Here is a 24,932-nt window from a genome sequence, read left to right on the forward strand (position 1 = left end):
GTTTGCTGCTCCAGGACAACGGGAGCTGCTGGAAGAGGCGTGGGCTGAGGGACGTAGTGGCCACTGCTTCCAGGGTGGAAAAGGCGCGGGCCGAGGGACATACTGGCCTGGAGCAGCGAACCGCGGCCACTGGGAGCAGCGATCGGCCTAACCAGTGGACACGGCAGGTAAACAAACCGGCCCGCCCCGCCAGGCGCTTCCCCTGCACAAGCGGCAGAACAAGTTTGGGAACCACTGGTCTGAGTGATTGGCTGAAGTAGGACTGAGTGGACTTGTAGATTCTAAAGTTTTACTTTGTTTTATTTTCGAATACTGTTATTTTTTGTACATAATTCTACGTTTGTAAGTTCAACTTTCATTATAAAGAGATTGCACTGCAGTACTTGTATTAGGTGAATTGAAATATACTATTTCTTTTGTTTTTTACAGTGCAAATATTTGTAATAAAAATAAATATAAAGTGAGCACTGTACACTTTGTATTCTGTGTTGTAATTGAACTCAATGTATTTGAAAATGTAGAAAACATCAGAAACATTTCAAAAATGGTATTCTATTATTGTTTAGCAGGCGATTAATCGCGATTAATTTTTTTAATTGCTTGACAGCCCTATTAATTTCCCTTTATTTCAGTGAAATAAAAGCATGTTTTAAAAGGTTTCATGAAAACTCCATTGTTTTTTACTCTGATCACAATTTTTGCACATGTAAAAGTGGGTATTTCATGCATAAATGTGCACAGAAACTGCAACATGTACATTGACATCAGACATTAACAGTTCCTTCAGACCAGGTACAAATATAAGAACATATCTGGGTGGTTTGTTCTGATCCATTCATCTGTGGGTAGATTTAGGAATATGGCTGCTCAAGTGGAAACTTCAAACGAAAAATTGTGTGGGCAGATTCTATTGATAGACAATTTTAGATAAATAAAAGGAAAACAAGTTAAATAAACCAAGATAAGTCACCTGTTTGCGTAAATAGCAGCATTAGATTACTGCAAATCACTTAGAGATGGATTCACAGCACATTGAAGTCAGTGGGCTTTGGATCTGACCCTTACTGAGCTTTGCTTTCCATGATGTTCAAGGTGCATGAAATAAGAACTTCAGAAAAAGCTGCAGCAGGGGAATGCTGGGTGGGAAAGGTGCTATTTGAAAAAGTTTGTCCCAACATGATACTTAGCTGTGTGTGGGCCTTGGCAAAAGCTCTACACAGACAATGGACCAGGTCAAAAAAGTTGGGGGGCCAAGGAGAAAGTGACCAGACATTGTGCAGCATGATCTTCCTCCTCTGTGGTATGGTGCATTGGGTTGTTAGTATTGTTGCCCCTTTTCAGCCCCAGTGCCTAGTCAAAGCTCAGGGCCCTGGAGATGTTCCAGTTGGAAGCAGACATTGCTGGAGTCTGACATGCTCTTGATGCAATCTTGTTGATTCACAAGGAGTGTACAAAGTCCTGCTTTTCCAAATGCAGGGGGAACTAAGAACAGAAGGAGCAGTTGCTTAGCTTACAGCCCCAAACCTCTTCAGCCAATCGCCTCAAAAGCCCTCTCTCTCTCTAATTTTTCCCAGTGTCACACTGTGCTCACAGGCTACTGCTTGGCTTTCTTGCTTTTTTGCCTCTGCCTCTCTCTCCATTCTTGCATGTTCTCAGTTTCTGTGTGTTCTCTCCCATAGCCAGCTGGTCACAATACCCAATACCCACAATACTCCATACTCATTGACATGGTGTTAATATCTTGGAAGACTCTATTAGGCCTTGTTTTAGGTGTGGCACCTTAACTGTCTCTTACAACTATCTTAAATGAAGGGTGTGTTTATGCATCAGTCTGAAGTAGGTTTTAACTTAACCCAAAACAAGGTTTTAGCATAATGGTATAAAGACCCACCATGGGTTGCTAATGTAGCTAGAACATTGGATCTTTAGCTCTAAAGCACAGGCCTGTACCCCTTGCGCGTTATAAGAAACTAAACAAAAAACCATCTCCATTAGCTAGTAGCAGTAGTAGCCTTTGGGACTCTGGGTGATACTAGATAAGGACATGGCACACTCACCAGTGAGTTACATAAGGATATGATACGATTGTTAGCAAGGCAGGTTAGCTTGTCAAATCACTGATTGCTTACCATCATCCTTCTATGCTTCATCCTATTCTAACAGCTATGGGCAAAGTTAAGGGCCTGATCCTACAAACTGCACACCCCTGAGCCCACCTACTAAGGGGCTGGTCTTGTGACTTAATGTTGATTTAATTAAGAGCAGGTGAAGATCCCTGTAGGCAGCAGCTGCTACTTCAAAGTCATACATTGGCTTTTATATTCTATTGTCTTACTGAGAAAAGGTTTTATTTTTTTTATAGAAACGCCACTGAAGATTATGTTGAGATTTGGCTGCCTTATACTGCAGGAATCCAAGAGAAAAAGACAGCTCCATAAAAACCACATCAACATCTTCATTCATTCTTTGTTTGTTAATCAGGTAATGAGCATCTCACTACTAATGATTGGGGATGAGGGCTGTTAATATACTGCAGATTGTCTAGGTTATTGATTAACTGATATGTTTCACTTTGTATTGCTTGTCCTTTTTGAAGGCAACCCACAATAAAAATATTATTTAAATACAAGAGACTGCATTTAAGACAGATCCTGATACTGGATAGAAACAAAATTGATTATTTGAAATATACAGTAAAGCACATGCTTACAGACTTTGGACAATCAGGACTCAGATTCAGAAACCTGTAGCAGGCAAAAGTGCTTAGTGCCTGAAGGTCTCTTTCCCTAAAGATTTATCTTTTCATAAATAATGATACCAAGCACTTTTCATCCATAGCGATCAAAGCTTTTTACAGAGGTATCATTATACACCCATTATGCCCATGAGGAATCTGAGTCAGAGAACGGTGAAGTGACTTGCCCAAGGTCACATAACGGAACTAGGAATAGCAGCCAGGGCCACATTATTGCCACTTGGTCAAGCTCCAAAAATGTGCCAGGCATCTCCATGCAAGAAGGAAACTAGAAAGACTCTTAAGAACATGTCTCTCTTAACACATTTAAGAGTAGTTTTACAGCAGAAGGCCTGACTTTGGATGAAATGGACTAGCCAGATATTGCATTGCTATAGGAAATGTTAGCTTTGTAAAATGTCTGCTCACCTTTGCCTGAATTAGTAGTACAGACTGAGGAAAAAAAATCTCAAACAGCTCGTCTCCTTTTGTCACTTATGCTGTCCCATGCTAGCTCCAATTGTAGCCTTTGGATCAAATCTTATATAATGGGCAGCACTCTCTACAATGATTGATGGTCAGTTAACTCAGTATGCACAGTGCCTCATCTACTTGTATATATTAGTTCCACCATCCAAGTTATTGAAAAAATGTTGTGAAGAACTAGATTTATTTACAAACTAGATCCAAACTATGACATAACCCTACATATGTACAGTACATCATAGTTATAAAACAATAGTATAAGTTATACAACTACTGTAACTTCCGAATTTGTTGTTTCATTGCCTCTGAAAGAGTGAGTGAATAATGAAAATAAACAAATAAAATCAATGGAGCTATACTGATTTACAGCAGCTGAGGATCTGGCTTCATGTAACGTATGTAATCACAATAATCGAGCCATAAAGGGAAAAACTGGGAAATGTAGTTGTTGAATACATTTGAATAACGAGTGCATTCAAGGAAATCCCAATGTATTTGTGGATATTCCACAACAGAAAAAAAATTAATTTATCAAATTGTTCCCTAGGAATTATTTGCTCAGCTCCACTCTGTACTGTATCAGACAGAGATATTTCCGAAGAGTAAAGATTTTCTTTTCTTGCCTAGAATGACTCAAGTAGAAATGCATATTCCAGCCAAAAGAGAGATTAATGTATGAATTATGTTGTGTTGCCATTTTACTCAATGCTGCTGCTCCCTGTAGGGTAATGGCGGTGAGATTCATTCTAGTGTTGCCAGAAGTAAAACTGGAGTAGATGTACTTGACTAATTTAGCAGTGTGTGAATGCTTATTTTGTCATCAATCATCCTTACCAATACCACAGTACTTTGTGCCTAACAGGTGCTTTCCAGCTATTGTTCAAAGGTGGATAACTATATTTATTCCAGCAAAGAGTCCTGTGGCACCTTATAGACTAACAGACTTATTGGAGCATGAGCTTTCGTGGGTGAATACCCACTTCGTTGGATGCATGCATATATTTATTCCCATTTTACAGATGAAGAAACTTGGGAACAGAGAAGTTACGTGACTTGTCTGTGGGCACACAGTCTATTGCAGAGTTGGGTGAAGCGCTCAGGTCCCTATGAAGAGTCATCCATGAAGTCTGGATTCAAAAGTGTCCAGATGGAAATGGTGTGATTTAAATGTGTATGTCTTCATTTAGGGTGCAGAGAGGAGGCAAAAGGATCTCAGGGCAAGACTACATTACAAATACTATATCGGCATCATCTTAATTACTCCACCTCTGCGAGAGTCGGTAGCTATGTCTTCACTAGACCCGCTAAATCAATCCCTGCTGCATCAATTGCAGCAGCATTGATCTCCCTGGTAGACCAGCCTAAGTTGCTCAGAGGTAGCAATGTAGTTATACTGAAGTAAGTGTGTAGTGTAGACCTGGCCTTAGCAATTGTGTTCTCTCTCTCTCTTCCCTTTATGATAAAGGAATAAAGAGAATACAAATAAGCTATTGATCCTGCATCCCAACCCCCTTTTCTCACTTCTTTTGCTCAACCCCTTTTCCTCAAGTAAACTTATTACTAAAAATTAAAGTATTGGTATTAATCTGTGTGCTGATGCTGTTATTTTAACAGAGCAGAAGAGATTTACATATAATTGTGGCATGGAAGGAAGTTATTGTTCAATAACAGAGTAATTATTAACTCTAGTCTAATAGAGAGTAGAAGAACTTGAATTTCATGCCTTCCTTTATCGGTTATTTTTCTATTTGAGTTGTTTTAAAATGAATTTAGTCTGTAGATTTTGTATGTTGGTTTTTAAGGATCTAAAATCTCAGTGAACTTTATTTCCTCAGAATGTAGATTAGCCTTTAATGAGATCAACGAGCAGTGTTGGTATTTCACTGGTCAAAATTGTAAATGCATTGTTGCATTTCCTATTTACCCTGTGGCATCAGGATTTCTGTGTGTTACTGCTAATGTGTTTGCATTCTATTAGCCGTCTATAAAATTTATGATCAGAGAGACATTGCACAAACAATGCAGGGAGTAGAGCGCTTGGCATTATTTTAAGAATAAAGCAGCACCAAAAAAATGGTCTAAAAAAATATGGCACAAATAGGGTATTAAGAATACTTAAGATATGGGGCAAATAGGGTATTGAGAATGTCTAAGCAGTAAGGAGTTGAGATCAGTTTCATAAAAACAATACATTTGCCCACGCTGAAAGGCTTACTAATTTCCATAACATGTCAGAGATGAAAGAAATTAATATGGCTCCTAATGGTCAGAGGCAGGGGGAATCACAAATTATCTGAATAGCAAGGAACCATTAAAGGAGCCTTGATTAGCCAAGGGGAGGGGTAGGAGGAAGGAACACACAGGTTTCTGAAAGACGGAGCTGAAGGGAGGTCGGCAAGGGAAAATAAAGTGGCCAACTGTGACTTTAGGGAGATCTGAAATGACTAGTTCTATTCTAATTCTTTGACTATCTCATCACCGTAGTATCTGAGCACCTTCCAGTTGTGCATTAAGCACTACGACTAACATCTGTCAAGTGTGGTTTGTTCTTGCTCTCATCCTCTCCCTGAGGGAGAACTGTGTGTGCACCAGAGTGTTTTGGTTTGGTAAGTTATTTTTTGCTTGTTTGTTTTTTATTTTATTATATCATGTACATGCTGCTCTGTGTTTATATTAGAGAAGGCAGATAGAAGAAACACTCCTTGCATTTGGATGGAAGATGGTGAGGTTTGTAATAGTCCTTAGTTACTGTCAAAGCTAATTCCACAGTCTTAGACCAGCTCTCGAGAAACCTCTGCCTCTTGAGTGAGTTTTATCTTGTAATCGAAGGTATAATTGTGCCTGAGGAGTGGAGTTGCCAATGACAGTTCCCATGCAGGAACATCAGATAATCTTTGAGATATCCTGGACTCAGTCATTGGAAGCCTTGCAGGTAAGGACCAAGACCTATAACTTGACTTAGTGTTCTATGGGAAGCCAATATAAAGAGTGAAGGACAAGTCTGATGTGCTCGCAGTAGCCTATGTTGTTGAGGAGTTGTTGCTTAGTTCTGTACTAGCTGGAGTTTCCTAAGGGTTGACGGTTTCATGCCCAGGTATATTGCATTGCTGGATACTTGGATGAAGATCAGATAGAGTGGAGAGCACAGAGGAAAGACTGGAAAGCCCTCAGAGGAAATTTTAAGGGACTGAGAAGAAACAATTTGTAGAAAGACTAAAGAGGCCCCAGAAACGAGCAGGGGAATAGCACGTGTCACAAAGCAGTTGGATGGCTAATGTGCAGATCAGTAGGTCTATTTTGCCTGAGCCTATTTATGATGTTCTTCCGAGTTTGCCCTTGGAGTGACCAGTATGTTATATCTCTGGAATTTTGCAACCCAGCACCATTTCCAGCCAGAATTAACTGCACTGTTATGGCACTATTTCTAGTGATGCTGCCTGTGGAATAGTACCCAGCAGCTTTTAGTAAAGCTAGATAGACTGTTTGAATAACTCAGCTACATAATTCCTGGAATTCCTCCCTCCCAGATGAAATGCTTCTGTGAATTATATCAAACATGGCAGTTCAGGGACTATGCAAGCATACAGGTGGCAGGTACAGGATTTTTAATCCTAATCAAAAATTAAAGCCCACTTGAGCATTGAAGTCAGGGTCCCCTATGATTGGAGGAAACACAAGCACTTAGAGGTGTCTCTCCATCAATCAACTAAAGATCAGAGAAATCAATTTAGCAGGCAAATGCCTCAGAATGTTATTGTATATATCTACATAAAAAGAACCAGTGGCTGGGTGTCATTGTAAAGAGGATAAAATTGGTGAGAAAGATAGCTCTGAGCAGCAGAGGTCCTTTGTCATCAGAAAGCTGGGACTGGTTAATATTAAAATACAATGCCAAAATAGAGGACAGATTTTGGGGTATGTTGCTGGCCATTGGCACTGTTTCACATAAGGGAAAACCCTGAGTGACCCAGAGCTGCTGCAATAATTCTATACCGGCCCTTCTCCTGGCCCTCCGCAGAGAGGGTATGTCTAGAGTCAGCATGTTACTGCACTCTCTAGATCCACATCTTCTAGAATGGCCTCTTTTGGCCTTAGGCACCCAGGCATGATTTATAGGATCTCTAAGGCTGCTCTAACTTCCACCAGGGATGAAACTGGCTATTGTCTAAACCAACTATACCCTTACTCCCGAGTCCTGTGCCAAACACAGTTCAGCCAGATCAGAGAATTTGGGCCACAGAATGTGTTTTCTTACAGGTCAAATGAAATAGTTTGGAAGTTGCGAAGAGACAGAAAAGATATGAAGATAACGACAAGCACGGATCTGGATTAAATTCTGCTTTTGGTTACACGGCTGTAAATGTGAAATAACTCCACTCTAGTTAGTGACTTCCTCTGAATTTATATTGTTCTGTCTAGCATTTAGCACTTTCCCTCCAAATGTTATGGATTTCCATGCACCATTTTAATGTTATCCATCCATGTGTTCCATTTTATGCTCTTACTTGCGTCCCCTCGCTCTGTAATTTCTCATATTTCTTATTTAACAATCTGGCTTTCCATCCTCAAGTATCACTGTATTGCCAGATGAAACTGTTATTGTTCTTATTACAAGAAAAATGAAATGGATATATATAAAACATAGAGACAGTCCCATTTTCCTTAAAGTCCATTTTATTATAATGAAGTCCCACTCTTAATATTCTGTGATCTTCAATGTCCTTTACAAGTAACTTTTTATAAATTAATCTATAATCTAATTGAAGTCACTTAAAATGGATAACTATACTCCAATTATGATACTGGGAAGGGCTTTTACATAATATGGGCCTTTATATAGATGGTTAACACTCACACTGTAGTTTACAACATACTGTATGAATCACTAATTAAATGCCTAAGTAGCAATAATGGAAGTAGAACTATCAATACAGAGGCGATATCAATGATGTAAGGCATTAATAAAACTTTATGGTACCATTTAATCTTTTTTTATAGGTACTCTATTACGTCGGTAAAAAGAACAGGCAGGAAAACAAAAAAGTAAGAGGTGGAACTTAAAGAAGGAAGGAGATGAAAACTAAAACCTAGCTTTCATCTTTACCTTTTCCACAAAACTGGCTGTAGACAAGATGAATGGGACAGAGCACAAGCTTTTATAAATGAATTTAGCATTTTTTCCCTGTTACAGCACTTGTACACTTCATTGAAATGGTGTAAAATGTGTCCTCAATGGCTCTGAAGGTAAATGCTATTTTAAAAACCTGGTATTTTATGGAATATGTCAAGGGCAGCATAAATAGTATCTTTAAAATAAGGGTATAAGTTTAGTAACATACTGACCTGAAAGGAACAGCTAAACTGTTGTGTTCCAGCTGTTGGCTAACTAAGAGGACTAGCAGAGTAAACATATAAACATTTATATTGGAAGTAAAAACTGTTAACAAAGGTATTTTATTTTTAAGCCAAAACACAAACTTGGCTTTCACTGCTGTCCAAGGACCATTCTAGGCAGCTCAGCTTCTATCCTGACAGGACATCTACTCTGTGTTCTTTGGACAGCTTCCAGTGTCCCCTGCAGGAAAGCAATCTGCCAATTTGCATATCAAAGTAAAGGAATAAGCCAACCCCAATAGACCTCTAAGGGGAAGTGAGAGTATATGGGAATTTTTAGTTTTAACAACTCTCAATACAAAAAAAAAAGACCACCTCCATGCCTTTCATGCAAGCATTTGAAATGCTTTCACAACACATTTAAACAGAAACAAGAATTTAACCCTTCATATTCTCTTCGACTATATCACAAATACAGCAGTGTTTTAACAAACAACAAGGGGCAAGGTATCTTTCCTTAGAAAGCTAACTTTAGATCAGTTCTGCATACAGCATATTGAAAATGATTGCATGAGACATCGTATATGCCTTTCATATTTCTAAAATAGTATGTCAATAGCAAAACAAGCATTTTGTGTTCTGTGTTGGAGAGATAACATGTTTATTTAATTCTTATTTTTTAGTCTTTATCATTTCTCTTAGCTTCACAGGTGGCATCTGACACCATATGTATTGGAGATCCTTGCTGTGAACATCTGGGATAGAATTAGAACTGAACTCCACCCTAACTAAATGTCCATTGTTGCCCGATTTCAGGGCAAAACAGAACAGATAGAACTTGCTTGGTCGATTCTAAAAAATAAAATAATAGAATCATAGAAAAGCAGGACTGGAAAGGATAATCTAGACCACCTCCTCCCCACACCCCATGCTGAATAGGAATCTCTCTGTGTATTCTTGTAAAACTATGAAATTAAAATGAGTATGCTATAGAAGTCCCTTTCCAATACCCTCTAAAAATCCAAGAAGTAATCTTTTTTGTCATAGGAAATTTATTATTCCTCTTGCTCATCAAATACTGCTCTTGACAACCTTCTACCCTAAATGTAGAGAACCCTAAGACAGCCATAATGTTGGAAACTTAGCAAATGAATCCAAATTCTTGTGCAGACTTCTCCTTTACTACTGCATATCACTTTACATTCCAGTTATGATGTCAATTCACTTTGAATGTCTTTCAAGAATGGTGGGATTTTAATGGCAACTTCACTTTTAGGTCTCTAGGCTCCAAACCCAGTGTTAATTCCATAAACAAGTTTTTTGGTACATCAAATATAGTTGAAATCAACTGAAAAAGATATTGCCTTCTTCCTATAACATTTAGCAAAATCCATCCCCAGTATCATTAATAATATCAAAGATATATAACATTAATTAAAGACGTCTTAATAAGACTATAAGTTTTCTTTCAAGTACCACATCTGGCATATACATTACCTTCAGATGGCTCAGTGGCAGCACACTCAATTTGAGCTCTTTTTGTCCACAGAGGGGGTTGATTTTGTTCTAGCTGATGTTCAGCTGATCACCAACAGTTATCCCAGAGCAATCATTGTCCACTGGCACTAACATTCATCCACACAACGGACTAAGTCTTTGAGACGTAGCCACAATGTTACCTCTTTGGAGTCACTTTAGGATACTTTAGACATTTCTGGAGCTTTTAATATATAGTCGGGGTTGTTTTTGTAGTTGTTCTGTAATTCGGTAGGAAGAGGTTATGCCACTGGCTCCAAGTCTCAGGTGTTTTGAACGCTTCAATAGCTTATGGTCTTTTCACAGGTTTTTCAGTAAAAAAGAAGCAAGGAAGGATCAATGGAGGCTTGATGCTGTTTAACAGTATCAGTCTGAGTCCTCTGCTTGTCAGCCACAAGCATCTCTCTTACAGTATCTGTCTTAATTACATTCAGACATCATCACCATAATATCTGAGTGTCATATCATATCATATAGTAAATGAATTTGAGTATAAACTTGGGACAAAATCCTGCACTCTTCATGCCCAGAGAAATACAGAGCGGATGCTATAGAAATAATAAAAAGCCAATGGGACTCATCCTAGTCAAGGGGAGACATGGAAGTCAAGGGACGTTTTGAGGTCAACTATGTCAGGTTTTGGCCATGGATTCCAAGCTTGCCACAGCTTACATTTGTACTATAACAGCCTTAGGCTTATGTAAATAAAATAGTGGCAGGCAGATACAACAAAGCCGGAAATTAGGTCAAAACTAATGTCAGTGGGGAAACAACCCCCATCATGCTTGCACAAGACATAAGATGACACTCTGCGGACTTGTTAAGGAATTTTCCCCATGATAACTCTCACTTCTACTCGCTAAGGGCAGCAATATGTGGCTTTGTCTTCCACTGAAGCATCAAGACCTTATCACTGCCAGAGACAGGATTGTGCATGTGCCTGACAAAGTGTAATGGCTAACACAATGCTGAACACTTTATATAATTTGCTAATTCTCCTGAGGTTACCGTCAGTTGTAAGCCAGGTTACCGGACTTTGGTCAGAACTACATCTGACCGGGGGGCAGCCTGGTATAACAGATTTTACAACCTGAACTCCCAGTTTTTTCTTTTTTTTTTCCTTTTTTTTTTGATCCAAACAACATGACTCTCCTCAGGTCTCAAGCATTTAAGGTAAAGAGTATTACAGGAGTTTTGCCAGGGAAACACATCTTTACTTGATTAAACTCTCAGGGGCAGATCCTCAGCTGCCCTAAACTGGCATAACTCCATTGACTTCAGTAAAGACACACTGATTTAAACCAGCTGAGGAGCTGAAGATATGGTCTTTGGTCTGCATAAAGTTTTGTTTTAAACAGTATTTCCTGGTTGCATCACCATGCAGTGCCTTTCATTCTTCTCTTTTCTCTTATGTGGGCTGGGAATTTTTACTGTAGGTTCTCACTAAGGTGGGAATTCAGACAGAAACCAGATTCAACTGGATCCAATAAGTGCTTGGTGCTTTGTTTTTTAAATGTTTCTGAGGTGGTTGGATATACTAACAGTGCGAGGGTTTGCAACGTTACATTTTACACTATGCATTTTCCTTTTCAACAGTCCCAATGCATTGTGTTCTCTCCTTTTAGTTTATTATGCAATAAAAGATGCTGTGTTTATTTTTATTTATTTTATTTCTAGGTTTCATGCTCAAAGTTCTCATATATAACTTTGTTCACATAGAATGGTAAATTAGGAGAAATTTTAAGCTTTATTAATTATTATAATTATTGTTGTTATTTATTTGTATTGTGGTAGCACCTAGGAGCCCCAGTCCTGGACCTAGGCCCTATGGTGCTAGGCACCGTACAAACAGAGAACCAAAAGATGGTCTCTGCACCAAAGAGCTGACAATCTACGTTATCTTTGAGTGCTTCAGTACTTCACACTCTCTCTAACACAGTATAGGTTGTTTTCTTTATTTTTAATGATAAAAATAACCTTTGAAACCATCTCTATTCTCTCTTACTATTCCAAAAGTACTTTCAGCCTAATTTGTCTCTTTCAAAAAATTCTAATTTCCTCACAAGAATAACTAGGTCAGGTCAGTCAGCACTATAGCGATAGTTCTGAGGTAAAAATACTCCTCCTATTGACTTCAATAGGTTTTTGGATCAGGCCCTTGGTCCTGATTTTGGAACAACCCTGGGATAATGGTGAAGAAAATGTTTTGAGAGTTATGTTTCTGCCTATTCCTTGTCACAGTGAGTCCTCAATCTTTTCCTTGGCTGAATTCGTCCTCTCCTTGTTAGGTTCTCCTCAATGCACCCTTTCTCTGTTACTAGAATTGCTTGCATTAGACTGAGGGCCTTTTTATCTTTTTGGTTCCCCTGTGGGGATGAGGTGACTTTATTTGGTTCTGGGGAAATTAGGGGGCTAAACCAGCCTAATGCATCAGCAGTGCATTTCTTTTTCCCAAATCTATGTTCCTCACAACTAGATCAGGACTTTTGTAATTGCTTGTGACTCCTGTCTTGATGCAAACTTTTCAGGAGAGTTCAAACCAGACCCCTAAAACTAGGGGGTGGAGTAGTTTTATGCCTAGGAAACGCCTTCATTTTCTCAGTATTCTAGTGAATTTGATATCAAGCAATCACTTTTACCCCCCCTTACCCCCACCCCCGATTGCCTTGCTTCTGATCCTGCCTGGATGCTAGACACTCTTGTGCTACTCTTTTACTCTGCACAACTCCTCTTTCCCTCATGCAGCTTGTGGTTGTATGTAAGGAAAGCCCTCACCCATCAGGTATGCAGAATCAGGCCCTTGATGGGTGTGAATTTTGTTCACACAGTAAGACTCCATCTGCTGGTCAACACTGCAAGCGCCCCATTTCTTCACATTAAATTACTCCGTAAAACAATGGAACTTCAGTATATATTTTTCTTCTCAGTGTAAAAGCATTTAGCACAATTACCTGCTCAGATCCCCTCTTCCTCACCACTACTTAACTTTGTTTATAGGCTGCATGAGCCACATTGCTTCCTGTATCTGAGTTGAGAGTATGATTCAATAGAATAGCCACAACAAAGTGATACAGTTTGCTAACTAGCTAGCCATGAGATCTATTTTTTCAGAGCTCATCCCTTGAAAATTTCACAAAAGGAAAAGAAGGTGAGATAAAGCTAGTGGCAATAAATAAATTAAGTTATTGACACTATGGACAACCGTGTGAGTGCCACAAGGTGGGCAAAACTATTCAAGTTAAATGTGGCATTATATAAGGTTTCAGAGTAGCAGCTGTGTTAGTCTGTATCCACAAAAAGAACAGGAGTACTTGTGGCACCTTAGAGACTAATCAATTTATTAGAGCATAAGCTTTTGTGGGCTACAGCCCACTTCATCGGATGCATTGAATGGAACATATATATATACATACAGAGAAGTTGGAAGTTACCATACAAACTGTGAGAGGCTAATTAGTTACGATGTGCTATTATCAGCAGGAGAAAAAAACTTTTGTAGTGATAATCAAGATGGCCCATTTAGACAGTTGACAAGAAGGTGTGAGGATACTTAGCTTAAGGAAATAGATTCAATATGTGTAATGACCCAGCCACTCCCAGTCTCTAATCAAACCCAAGTAAATGGTATCTAGTTTGCATATTAATTCAAGCTCAGCAGTTTCTTGTTGGAGTCTGTTTTTGGATTACAAAAGAAACTACACCATCTGCTCAAGAAACTCCCTGAAAAAGCACAGGAACAGATCTGTGCAGACACATGCCTAGAACCCCGACCAGGGATATACTGTCTGCTTCCCAAGATCCATTAACCTGGGAATCCTGTACGCCCCATCATCTCAGGCATTGGCACCCTGACAGCAGGATTGTCTGGCTATGTGGACTCTCTCCTCAGGCCCTACGCTATCAGCACTCCCAGCTATCTTCGAAACACCACTGACTTCCTGAGGAAACTACAATCCATCGGTGATCTTCCAGAAAACACCCTCCTGGCCACTGTGGATGTAGAAGCCCTCTACACCAACATTCCACACAAAGATGGACTACAAGCCATCAGGAACAGTATCCCCGATAATGTCACGGCAAACCTGGTGACTGACCTTTGTGACTTTGTCCTCACCCACAACTATTTCACATTTGGGGACAATATATACCTTCAAGTCTGCGGCACTGCTATGGGTACTTACATGGCCCCACAGTATGCTAACATTTTTATGGCTGACTTAGAACAACGCTTCCTCAGGTCTCGTTCCATAATGCCCCTACTCTACTCGCGCTAGAATTAATGACATCTTCATCATCTGAACCCATGGAAAAGAAGCTCTTGAGGTATTCCACCATGATTTCAACAATTTCCATTCCACCATCAACCTCAGCGTAGACCAATCCACACAAGCGGTCCATTTCCTGGACACTACTGTGCTAATAAGCGATGGTCACATAAACACCACCCTATACCGGAAACCTGCTGACCACTATACTTACTTACATGCCTCCAGCTTCCATCCAGGACACATCACACGATCCATTGTCTACAGCCAAGCTCTAAGATACAACTGCATTTGCTCCAATCCCTCAGACAGAGATAAACACCTACAAGATCTCTATCAAGCATTCTTAAAACTACAATACCCACCACTGAAGTGAAAAAACAGATTGACAGAGCCAAAAGAGTAACCCAGAAGTCACCTACTACAGGACAGGCCCAACAAAGAAAATAATAGAACACCACTAGCCGTCACCTACAGCCCCCAACTAAAACCTCTCCAGCGCATCATCAAAGATTTACAACCTATCCTGAAAACTGATCTCTCACTCTCACAGATCTTGGGAGACAGACCAGTTCTCACTTACAGACAGCCCCCAAACCTGAAGCAAATACTCACCAGCAACCACACACCACACAACAAAAACACTAACCCAGGAACCTATCCTTGCAACAAAACCCAATGCCAACTCTGTCCACATATTTATTCAAGTGACACCATCATAGGACCTAATCACATTAGCCACGCCATCAGGGGCTTGTTCACCTGTACATCTACCAATGTGATTTATGCCATCATGTGCCAGCAATGCCCCTCTGTCATGTACATTGGCCAAACCGGACAGTCTCTACGCAAAAGAATAAATGGACACAAATCTGACATTAGGAATCATAACATTCAAAAACCAGTAGGAGAACACTTCAACCTCTCTGGCCACTCAGTAAAAGATTTAAGGGTGGCAATTTTGCAACAGAAAAGCTTCAAAAACAGACTCCAATGAGAAACTGCTGAGCTTGAATTAATATGCAAACTAGATACCATTAACTTGGGTTTGAATAGAGACTGGGAGTGGCTGGGTCATTACACATATTGAATCTATTTCCTTAAGGTAAGTATCCTCACACCTTCTTGTCAACTGCCACCTTGATTATCACTACAAAAGTTTTTTTCTCCTGCTGATAATAGCTCATCTTAACTAATTAGCCTCTCACAGTTTGTATGGTAACTTCCAACTTATCTGTATGTATATATATATATATATATATATATATATATCTTACTATTTTGTTCCATTCTATGCATCCGATGAAGTGGGCTGCGGCCCACGAAAGCTTATGCTCTAATAAATTTGTTAGTCTCTAAAGTGCCACAAGTACTCCTGTTCTTTTTGCGGCATTATATGTAATTCCTCATAAAGTAAATCCACCATCACATGCATACTTTTACCAGCACAAGCTATTTTCCACACCAACTGGTTCATTGGGAGTTTGCAAAATTTCTGATCGCTAATGGAGTGTGTGCTGTCTTCAGACAGATGCCACTATAGCTTCCCCACCCTGCCTAGGGAGCCTAAATACCTTTGAAGATCTGGGCCTTCGTGCCTGTACAGAACACCAGTGTTAGTGAGGTTGGAACAAAGGGGTGTAGGCCCAGGGCAAATGAAGCTTGTTGAGAGTTGGAGGCTGGAGTTTGCAGGGGAAGAAGCCCTTCCACGATTTTCTTGTTTTATTTCTAGAAAATGTCAAAAAGGCTAAACGTGGCCAGTATTCCATTGCCTGCAAAAATATTGCTCTTCTCCTGACTGGCTCCCTGCCCATCTCTGCCTCTGCAATGTATGTTATTGAAGCAAATGTATAATCTGTGGAATTCCTCGGATTTATCTTTACAATTCTGAGACATCCACCATTAGTATATTAAGAGGGTTCAGCCTCTCAGTAACTAACAACTCTGCCTCCATTATGGCTAATGTGGAAAAAACAAAGGGACATGCAATTTTTGTGCTCCTAGAAACTAGAGAATGTCTTTTGTTCATGAATATTTTGAGCATAATAACGGCTGGGCCATTTTGTATGGCTAGAGGGGCTTATAAGTAAAACCTCAAGTACAAGGGCACCCAAAGAACATATATTTGGGCATTACTATGCTATAGCATTTAGAAATGATGCAGGGAACAATTTTTGCTAAAGCAGGTCTGATAAAATTAACATGACTGTATTAGAACTGAAAAAATTATAATCCCATGGATACAGGAGAGACGTATGAAAAAAACCCCTCATTACAGGCAAGACTCATGGCATATCTTAGATTCATGAAAATGCTGAATGTTTTGTGGATTCAGATTTTTCACCGGTTTCTATGAAAACAAAATCTTTGTGTGTTGTTTTGAGGATCCTAAACACTCATTTCAGTTATGTTGTAAATTGGACCGAAAGGGAATCTAGAACAGTGGTTCTCGAAGCTGGTCCGCCGCTTGTTCAGGGAAAGCCCCTGGCAAGCCAGACCGGTTTGTTTACCTGCCACGTCCACAGGTTCGTCCGATCGTGACTCCCACTGGCTGCGGTTCACTGCTGCAGACCAATGGGGGCTGCAGGAAGGGGGGCCAGCATGTCCCTTGGCCTGCACCGCTTTCCGCAGCCCCCATTGGCCTGGAGTGGTGAACCGCGGCCAGTGGGAGTCGCGATAGGCTGAACCTGAGGACGCAGCAGGTAAACAAACCAGTCCGGTGCACCAGGGGCTTTCCCTGAACAAGTGGTGGACCGGCTTTGAGAACCACTGATCTAGAATACTGGCTAAACTTCTTCTTGCAGTATATATGTCTTGTTGAAAAAATAATAGAAACCTAGTCAAGTGAAAAAAGGTTGCTTTGCAGCATTCTAGGCTCAGATCGTCAAAGGTGTTCTGACAGCTAGCTCCAGTTCAACACCTGAATATCTTTGAGGATCTAGGCCATAGTGCCTATTCAGGAATGTGGGGAGAAGCAGGAGATGGTGTGATGTTGCACTCCATATGATTTTATGAAAATATGCTAATGTGTGTGAATATAATGTAACTGGAATATGCTTCATACAAAAGGTCTCTTGTACGGTATCATTACAAAGTTTATAATCTACTGAGTGTGGTCATCCTATATGTATGAATGTATCATTCTTGTATCTGAAATTAGAAATATGAAATATAACTCAGAGGTCCTATTGTAATTATGCAAAGTGTGGGCCATTAATGGTGGTTTGGAATCTCGATGGCTCTCATTAACTAGGACAATAGTCCCATGGCTCTGTTTACTTGCAAGCTTTCCTGTGAGTCAGGCCAGGAAGAATGAAGGCTTGGGGTCTCACAGGACATGTGACCATGTCTCCTGGTACTGAAATCCATCTTAAACGTGGTGCTTTTCCATTTAGAAGGAGGGGTGGGGACCCAGAGAGACAAAGATTCCCAGCTGTGCCAAACCTATAAAAGGGGCTGGAACAGAACAAAGGGGGCTGCAGTCATGAGAAATCCCCTAGCTACCACCTGAGCTGTACCAGGGGAAAGGATTGGACGCAGACTAGAAAGGAGTATAGTCTGTGAAAGAAGCTTATTGAAATATCTCTGAGGGTGACATTTCATCTGTAATCAGTTTCTTAATGTATTAGGCTTAGACTTGCATGTTTTCTTTTATTTTGCTTGGTAATTTACTTTGTTCTGTTTGTTATTATGTGGAACCACTTAAATCCTACTTTTTATATTTAATAAAATCACTTTTTGCTTATTAATTAACCCAGAGGCAGTATTAATACCTGGGGGAGCAAACAGCTGTGCATATCTTTCTATCAGTGTTATAGAGGGTGGGCAATTTATGAGTTTACCCTGTATAAGCTTTATACAGGGTAAAATGTATTTATTTGGGGTTTGCACCTCATTGGGAGCTGGGTATCTGGGTGCTGGAGACAGGAGGAATTCTCAAGCTGTTTTCAGTTAAGCCTGCAGCTTTTGAGGGATGTGATTCAGACGTGGGTCTTGTTTGTAGCAGGCTAGCGTGTCTGGCTCAACCAGGCAGGGTACTGAAGTCCCAAGCTGCCAGGGAAAATGGGCTAAGAGGTAGTCTCAGCACATCAGGTTGCAGTCCCAAGGGGGTCTCTGTGACCCAACCCATCACAGATGGGTAAAATGCCTTGGTGCTAGGGCTGGTCAAAAGCTGTCCATCCAAACTGTTTTTAGAATTCTTTTTGCAAACAGTGTCTGTTTTCTGTGGAAAATTTAGACTTTTCTTTGGAAAAACACCCCCCTACTCCTCCAAATTGAAAATTTTCTGGCTCCAAACTGAAAAAAAATTAGTTTCCAGATGAAAATGCTCAGGTTTCTTTTGACAAAACAGAGAACATTTCTGCAGGAAAAGGACCCATTATACAACCACTTTTACTTAAAAAACCTGTGCTTGAAGTATCACCAATGTCAGGAGAAGTGAATGGTGAACCAGAGTGACCACAATGTTGGGGCTTATGGAAGGGTGTGCTTAAGCAACTGGTATATATTAAGGTGTTAGCACTGGTCCTGGGGGCCCAGGGCAGCTGGACTGCGGGGGTCGCAGATCTCAGAAGAGGATGCTAGCCCAGGACCCGCCCCCTGAGAATGTGCTAAGAGACTCAAAACTAGAGACAGTGGCTGGATTCTGCTTGGTGACAGGAAGCTTAAAAGCACACAGGTCCAGTGTGAGAGTGTCCAGTCGGGGGAGCTTACCAGGGCTGTGACAAGCAGTCTAGGCTGAACACTCCTTTCAGCTGCACCTGTGTAGCCATGTTGCATTCTGTGGGGCTCCGCGGTTAAAGCAGACTGTTTATAAGACCATAATTCCAGTGCTCAGTATATTTTTGGTGTTAATTCTTCTGTTGACACATGCGTCAAGCACTCCTACGCTCTCATTTTAAGCACACTAATGCTTATGGAGACTGAAGGTGGGTACTCTGACCAGAGAAGTTTTCTAGTTGTGCGTTTACTAATACAGGCATGTAAAACCGTTTGTTGTTATAAAATTCTCTTGGGGGTAGGGAATGTACAGTTCTGAAGGATTGAAACTTCCTGATTAAACAGATGCTTTGGCATGTTGCTTTACTCCTGGAATTGGATCAGAAATTCTCTGGCCTCGATGGAATAAGCAAAGTATCCACAGATCTTATGGGGTACTCAAAAAATGTTTTTCAAACAGTCATTGTGTAGGTAGCTGCTAAGAATTTCCTTTAATTAGCATAAAAGGAAACACAGGACCAACTCTTGCAGTCCTTTGTCCTAAAGACAAAACTGCCATTGACTTCAAGAGGAGTTTGGCCTGAATAAAAATTTGGCACAGAGCATCTATTGACCCTCCCTGGATATAAGGGAGATGGGTCTGGCTCTGGCTCTGTAGGAAGACAGACTAACCCTAGGAATAGTCAAGCTTGCCTATGAGGCTTGGCCTCGAATTTGTTATACTGATATTAGTTTCTTTGTTTAAAAAGTCAAACTCCAGGAAAGGTGTGAGTTTGCTGAGAGTTGGGGAGAGATAGATTTTGTGTACCGATGATATGGGGGCTAGTGAAGTGCAGAAACAGCCAGGCAGAGGGGAAAGATGGTGCAGTGATTAGGGCACTAGCCCAGGATTTGGGACACCTGCATTCAATTCCCTGCTCTGGCACATTCTTCCTATGTGACCTTGGGCATGTCACTTGGCCTCTGTGTGCCTCCCTCTACCCTCAGTAAAATGGGACTATTGTATTCTTCAGCCTCAAGGGTGCTGGGAGGATAAATACATTAAAGACTGTGAGGTGCTCAGTTACCACAGCAATTGGGGCTAGATAAGTAACATAGATTGGTTTTATTTTATCTTATCTAAAAATATTGCAAATCCCTGTAGGTGTGTGCTGTGAGTATATATGTATGTGCTGCAGTCCTGTGCTGAGACTGCTGTGGAAATTGCCTGCTCTTTGTCTGTGCACGTTCTCCTTTTGGTGATTTTGCAGTCTATTTTGATTGGCTATTGAAAATGTGTACTTTCAGTAGAACCCTGCAAGCCCTTTCTGCGTCTGACTGATTTCCATCCTTTGGGCTCTGTCCTTCAAACATGTATCATAGGAAAGAGGAAAGCACGCTTGGAACTGCTAAAGAACAGCCTATAATCAGAAAAGTGTATTCACCTTCCTCCTGTGGCAAGTACACTTTACTGTCTCCTAATAAACCAGCTATGTGAACTGATACTGCAAATAACATCCTCGTGTGTATGCTACAAATAGAGAAAAGAGTAAGAGCCTGATCCTGAAAAACCACATTCATATGAGCAAGGATTATTCATAGAGCTTGTCCCTGCAAAATCTATTCCTAGCAATTTTTTGCCCTTCCTACTGGGCATTTTTGCTTGGTGTCTGCATATTAGATCCATGCATGGTGGTATCTAATGCTGCAGCTACCTGTTACAACGTGATTGTATTGAGTAATCTACCACTATGCCAAAAATATGTATATATAGAATAAGTTAAAATATGAGTGGTTTGAATGCACAGTAGCAGAACTTAGTTCTGTGTGTGTAATTTACTGGCTCAGTGTGATCACATTTCCTTCTAGTGGCCGACTTAGCAACCATAAAGTCTGCTACTTACAGCTAAATGAGTTCTCGGTTAGCTCAAATGGTAGAGGCCTGTGATGTTCGTGCTTATGGTCTCATTTGGGTAAGATTTTAAAAGAACTATGATATGAATGGGACTACGTGTGCTTAAAGTTAGGCATGTGCTTAAGTGCTTTGTATGTGGGCATTAGCTGGTAGCGTGGCTTTGTCTTAAGGGGAAAAAGTTAGGCAAAATTTTTCAAATCTGGGTCTTAAGAATTAAAGATTCCTAAATCCATATTGAGATACTTAAACAGAAGATATTGGAGTGCCTGAGTTTAGGCATCCCGATTAGAATATTTTGGCCAAAATCTAGGTAATCTTTTAAACAGTAAGGATTGTTTTCTTACACTGAGAAATTTAATTATGTACCTGTCATAAGTAATTTCTATTAAGATTAGTCATTTCTATTATGCCTGCTTTGCAATGTCTGTATGTTAAGAAGGTGATTCTCATTTGTAAATAATTCTGATGTTTCTTCCTATCGGCAAGGTTGAGGGGATTGATCAAAACTAAGTCTTATTCAAATGAATGCACACAAACAATCTCAGCCAGTAAACAGAGTGACCTGGGAAATATATCCCTGTTTAAAATTCTTCTCATTTGTTCTCCTCATTAAATGTTTATTATAAACTGATAATGTAACCCTTAAAATGGGAATGCCAACAGTTGCTAAAAACACTAGTGGGTTTTTAATTCTAGAAATGTAATGATCTATAACAAAAGCTTTTAAAAAGGTCCTTTGTCATGTCAAAATAAAATAGCACTTTTTTCATTTTTTAAATCGATTCTGTTGTCTACCAGTTAAATTGTCCACAAAATCGTTATTATTAATTTAAGTAATGAATGATTGAAATGTTAAAGGGAAAAAAAAAGCTGCATCCACTTTTCTTAGTCTATTGTTACTGCCAATATACTGAGCTTGGATAAGTAATTTCAGCTTTTTTTCATTTATTTAATATTTCTTAGATTGGTATCTGTTTAAGTCATAACAGGTTACCTCTGCCAATAGGCAAGTGCTGTAGAATTTACTACAGTAAAATGCAGGCATGCCTCATGTATCCTTAATTTATTTTGAGAGATCCCATCTTTTATCTATAGAATCCTGCTTTCTCAGCAGGATGAACTTCTCTGTGAGAAAGTAAATTGGTTCTAATGTGGCAGAAGTCCCAGCAAGCAGTGCTTATAATTATCCGTTCTGATGTATCACAGAAATGGGTGAAAGAGTTAAGTCAGCCTTTAGTATCGTCCATAATTATACCTGGTCAATTGTCTCCAACTAGAAACTTGTAATTTCTTACCACTTACTTGGTTTCACAGAATGAAGAGGATTCACTGCTTTTTACCAACATTCAGATCTGTTGTTTACAATTTCAAGAAAATTGCAGACACTTGGTGCTACTGAATGCTCAGGTTTCACACTGAATTTGCATGTGCTAATCTTGTAGCATGCTTTTTTTCCCCCTTTTACTGATTTGTCCAAAAACCTTTGTTTTCCAATCTTGAAGCTAGCTGGGCTGTGCTGTGCATTCCTAGTATTGTATGGTGACTCAGCGATTCAAAGGCTCTTGATCTTTAAAGGATGGTAATTCATCTGTATCAGTACATACTCCACAGCTTTCTGAGCTTTCCAATAGACTAAAAAAGTAAGCTTCAAGTACATGTCCATTGTAATAAAACGGATCAAAAATAGTAGCAGCAACATTGTGTAAGACAATGCTGTGTATTTGCTTATGAAATAGTCGGTCTTTGTTAGTAGTGTGAATGTTCGATACGGAACAAGACTATATCTTCACTGAAAAGATTCCAGCAAATTTTGTAATTGGAAGATTTATTTTTTAATTTAAAAAAAAATGGATGCACTGTAATAAACTGATTCTGATTGACCAAGCTTGACAGACTATAATTCTTTACTTTAAAGGTGCTTTAGTGAAGTAACATCCCAGGTGACAGGTATATAGTGTGTGAATCATTACAGCCAAGTATGCAAGTGAAGTACAGAGATGAAACTCTTGATTTTACTTTGAATGTCCTTGCATAACTGTCTCTCAAGGCTAGAAGTTTGCTCCCATTTATGTCAATGGGAGTCTTTCCATTCATTTTACTGGGAGAAAAAAAGGACCCCGGGGCCTGCTCCAGCACATTTTGATATTGGTCTGGAAGATTTTTCTATTCATAAAGTATTTTTTAACTAAAATATTGATTGATTACTTCTAGCTTAAGACATTAGTAGCATACTTTTAGGTAATAAACATATGCTTTGAAGACTGAAGTATTGAAAATTGGTTGATTGCTTGTTTAACATTTTGTTGAATGCTGCAAAACTTGGTGATTTTGCTTTACAAGGGAATATCTGTAGGTCTTGATTCATGCTGGTCATGAACAGGGTTTTGTCAGAAAATGCTGACTCATCAAACCTGACTTGTTTTATGGAACTGTACTGGGTTTGACAAATCACAGACAGGATTCTCACAGAACCCTCCTGCTTTCCTGCAAGCCAGATGGACCAGCTGCAAGGTACCCCAGACTTCCAGTCTATGGCTCCAGGGCAGCCCCACCATGTGGGTAGCTTCAGGGCTGGGGACCCCAGGACTTCCAGGCCCTCTGCCATCGAACAGGGAGGCTGAAAGCCCTAAGAACCCCAACTTGAGACACAGGGCCTGGAAACCTTGGTTCTCAGGCTCCATACCACAGAGCCAGAGGCTTGGAAGCCTTGGGACTGCCCTATGTTCTGTGCTTAAGAATCTGGGCAAGTACTAGTAGCCATGCAGGTGGTAAAGGCTAGTGGCTTCCTCCCCACTTACTTTCCTGAATATCCTCACTGAGTTAGGTTACAATCTGGCCCTTTGGGCTCAATCTTAAGGTCCTTTTGCAAGCAGAACTCTCTATTGCGTCGATGGGAGCACAGTGCATGAAACAGGACCATCTTGTTCTTGCTCTTATGATGACGCAAAGTAATAAGAAATGTAGATTTAATCACCATGAAAGTTTGCATTTGTATGCATCTTAGAAGGGAACAGGCTATGTTTGAATTCTGCTTATATTAATTTTTCTGTTAGTATGTTATTTGTAGTCCAGGAAACTAGAAAGTGTAGATGCTAAAGGCAAACGGGACTGCTTAAGTTATAGATAACTTAACACCTGTAAATTCCAATATATAAAATACTCCTCTCCTTTCACAAACATACACACAAGAAAGGAGGGAAGATAGACCTAACTGTGTCTTATTGAACTTGATGACTGTCTTATAGTAATCACACTTTACCTCACTGAACTGTCCTCTTTCCACCATAAGCCTTTTTATTTGTGAAATATTGTAGATATGGTATTTTATGCTATCAGTAGTTTCCACTGGATATCATTATGGTGCTTTTGTTAACTATGAAATTATTGTGTAGCTCTGTATGTATGTGTATGTAAACAAATATTTTTCAGTTTAGTTTGTCTTGTTATTGAACTGTCTGTATACATCAGTATTTTTAAATGTTTTTATTATGCTAAATTATTCATTGAATAACTTCAGTAAATAATTCTTGGTCCACATCTTGTTCATGACCAGTTCATTGCTAGCATTCAATATTTTAAACTCATGTTGTTTTGATTGGAGACAGAGGTCACATGGTACGTCTGTTCCCTGGTTGCATGAGTTTAGCCCTTAGACTTAGGTTTCCAGTGTGAGTACTCATGGGTATTCATTCAAAATTCATTTTCTGTAGCTATTCTGCAATATTCACTTAAAATTTGTTCTTTCATTGAATATTCCTTCCCTGAAGTAATTTTCTAGAATATTCAGAGAACAAAGAGAAATGGGATTTGAAGAAACTGAAGCATCCAAATGAATAATCCGTTATTTTTTGGTTTACAGTCACCCAGCTCTACTGAGTGGTGATAATGCTTTGCACTTCTACAGCACCTTGTGTCCATAGTTCTCAAAGCTTATGCAGACATTATATGAGAGAGAGAGAGAGAG

General features: G+C 39.8%; 1 long non-coding RNA gene across 12 annotated transcripts in view; it reads left to right on the forward strand.

Annotated features, from left to right (window-relative positions):
* The window catches only part of LOC144930839 (uncharacterized), a 356,516-nt gene that overhangs the window by 187,582 nt on the left and 144,002 nt on the right, over nt 1-24,932 (forward strand). For all 12 annotated transcript variants that reach the window (XR_013636263.1, XR_013636271.1, XR_013636266.1 and 9 more), the window contains one exon: nt 2,363-2,481. This is a non-coding gene — a long non-coding RNA (uncharacterized LOC144930839). The remainder of the gene's footprint in view (nt 1-2,362; nt 2,482-24,932) is intronic.

The sequence above is a fragment of the Lepidochelys kempii genome, chromosome 9 (genome assembly GCF_965140285.1).
Source record: "Lepidochelys kempii isolate rLepKem1 chromosome 9, rLepKem1.hap1, whole genome shotgun sequence".
In the NCBI taxonomy this organism is placed as follows: domain Eukaryota; kingdom Metazoa; phylum Chordata; order Testudines; family Cheloniidae; genus Lepidochelys; species Lepidochelys kempii.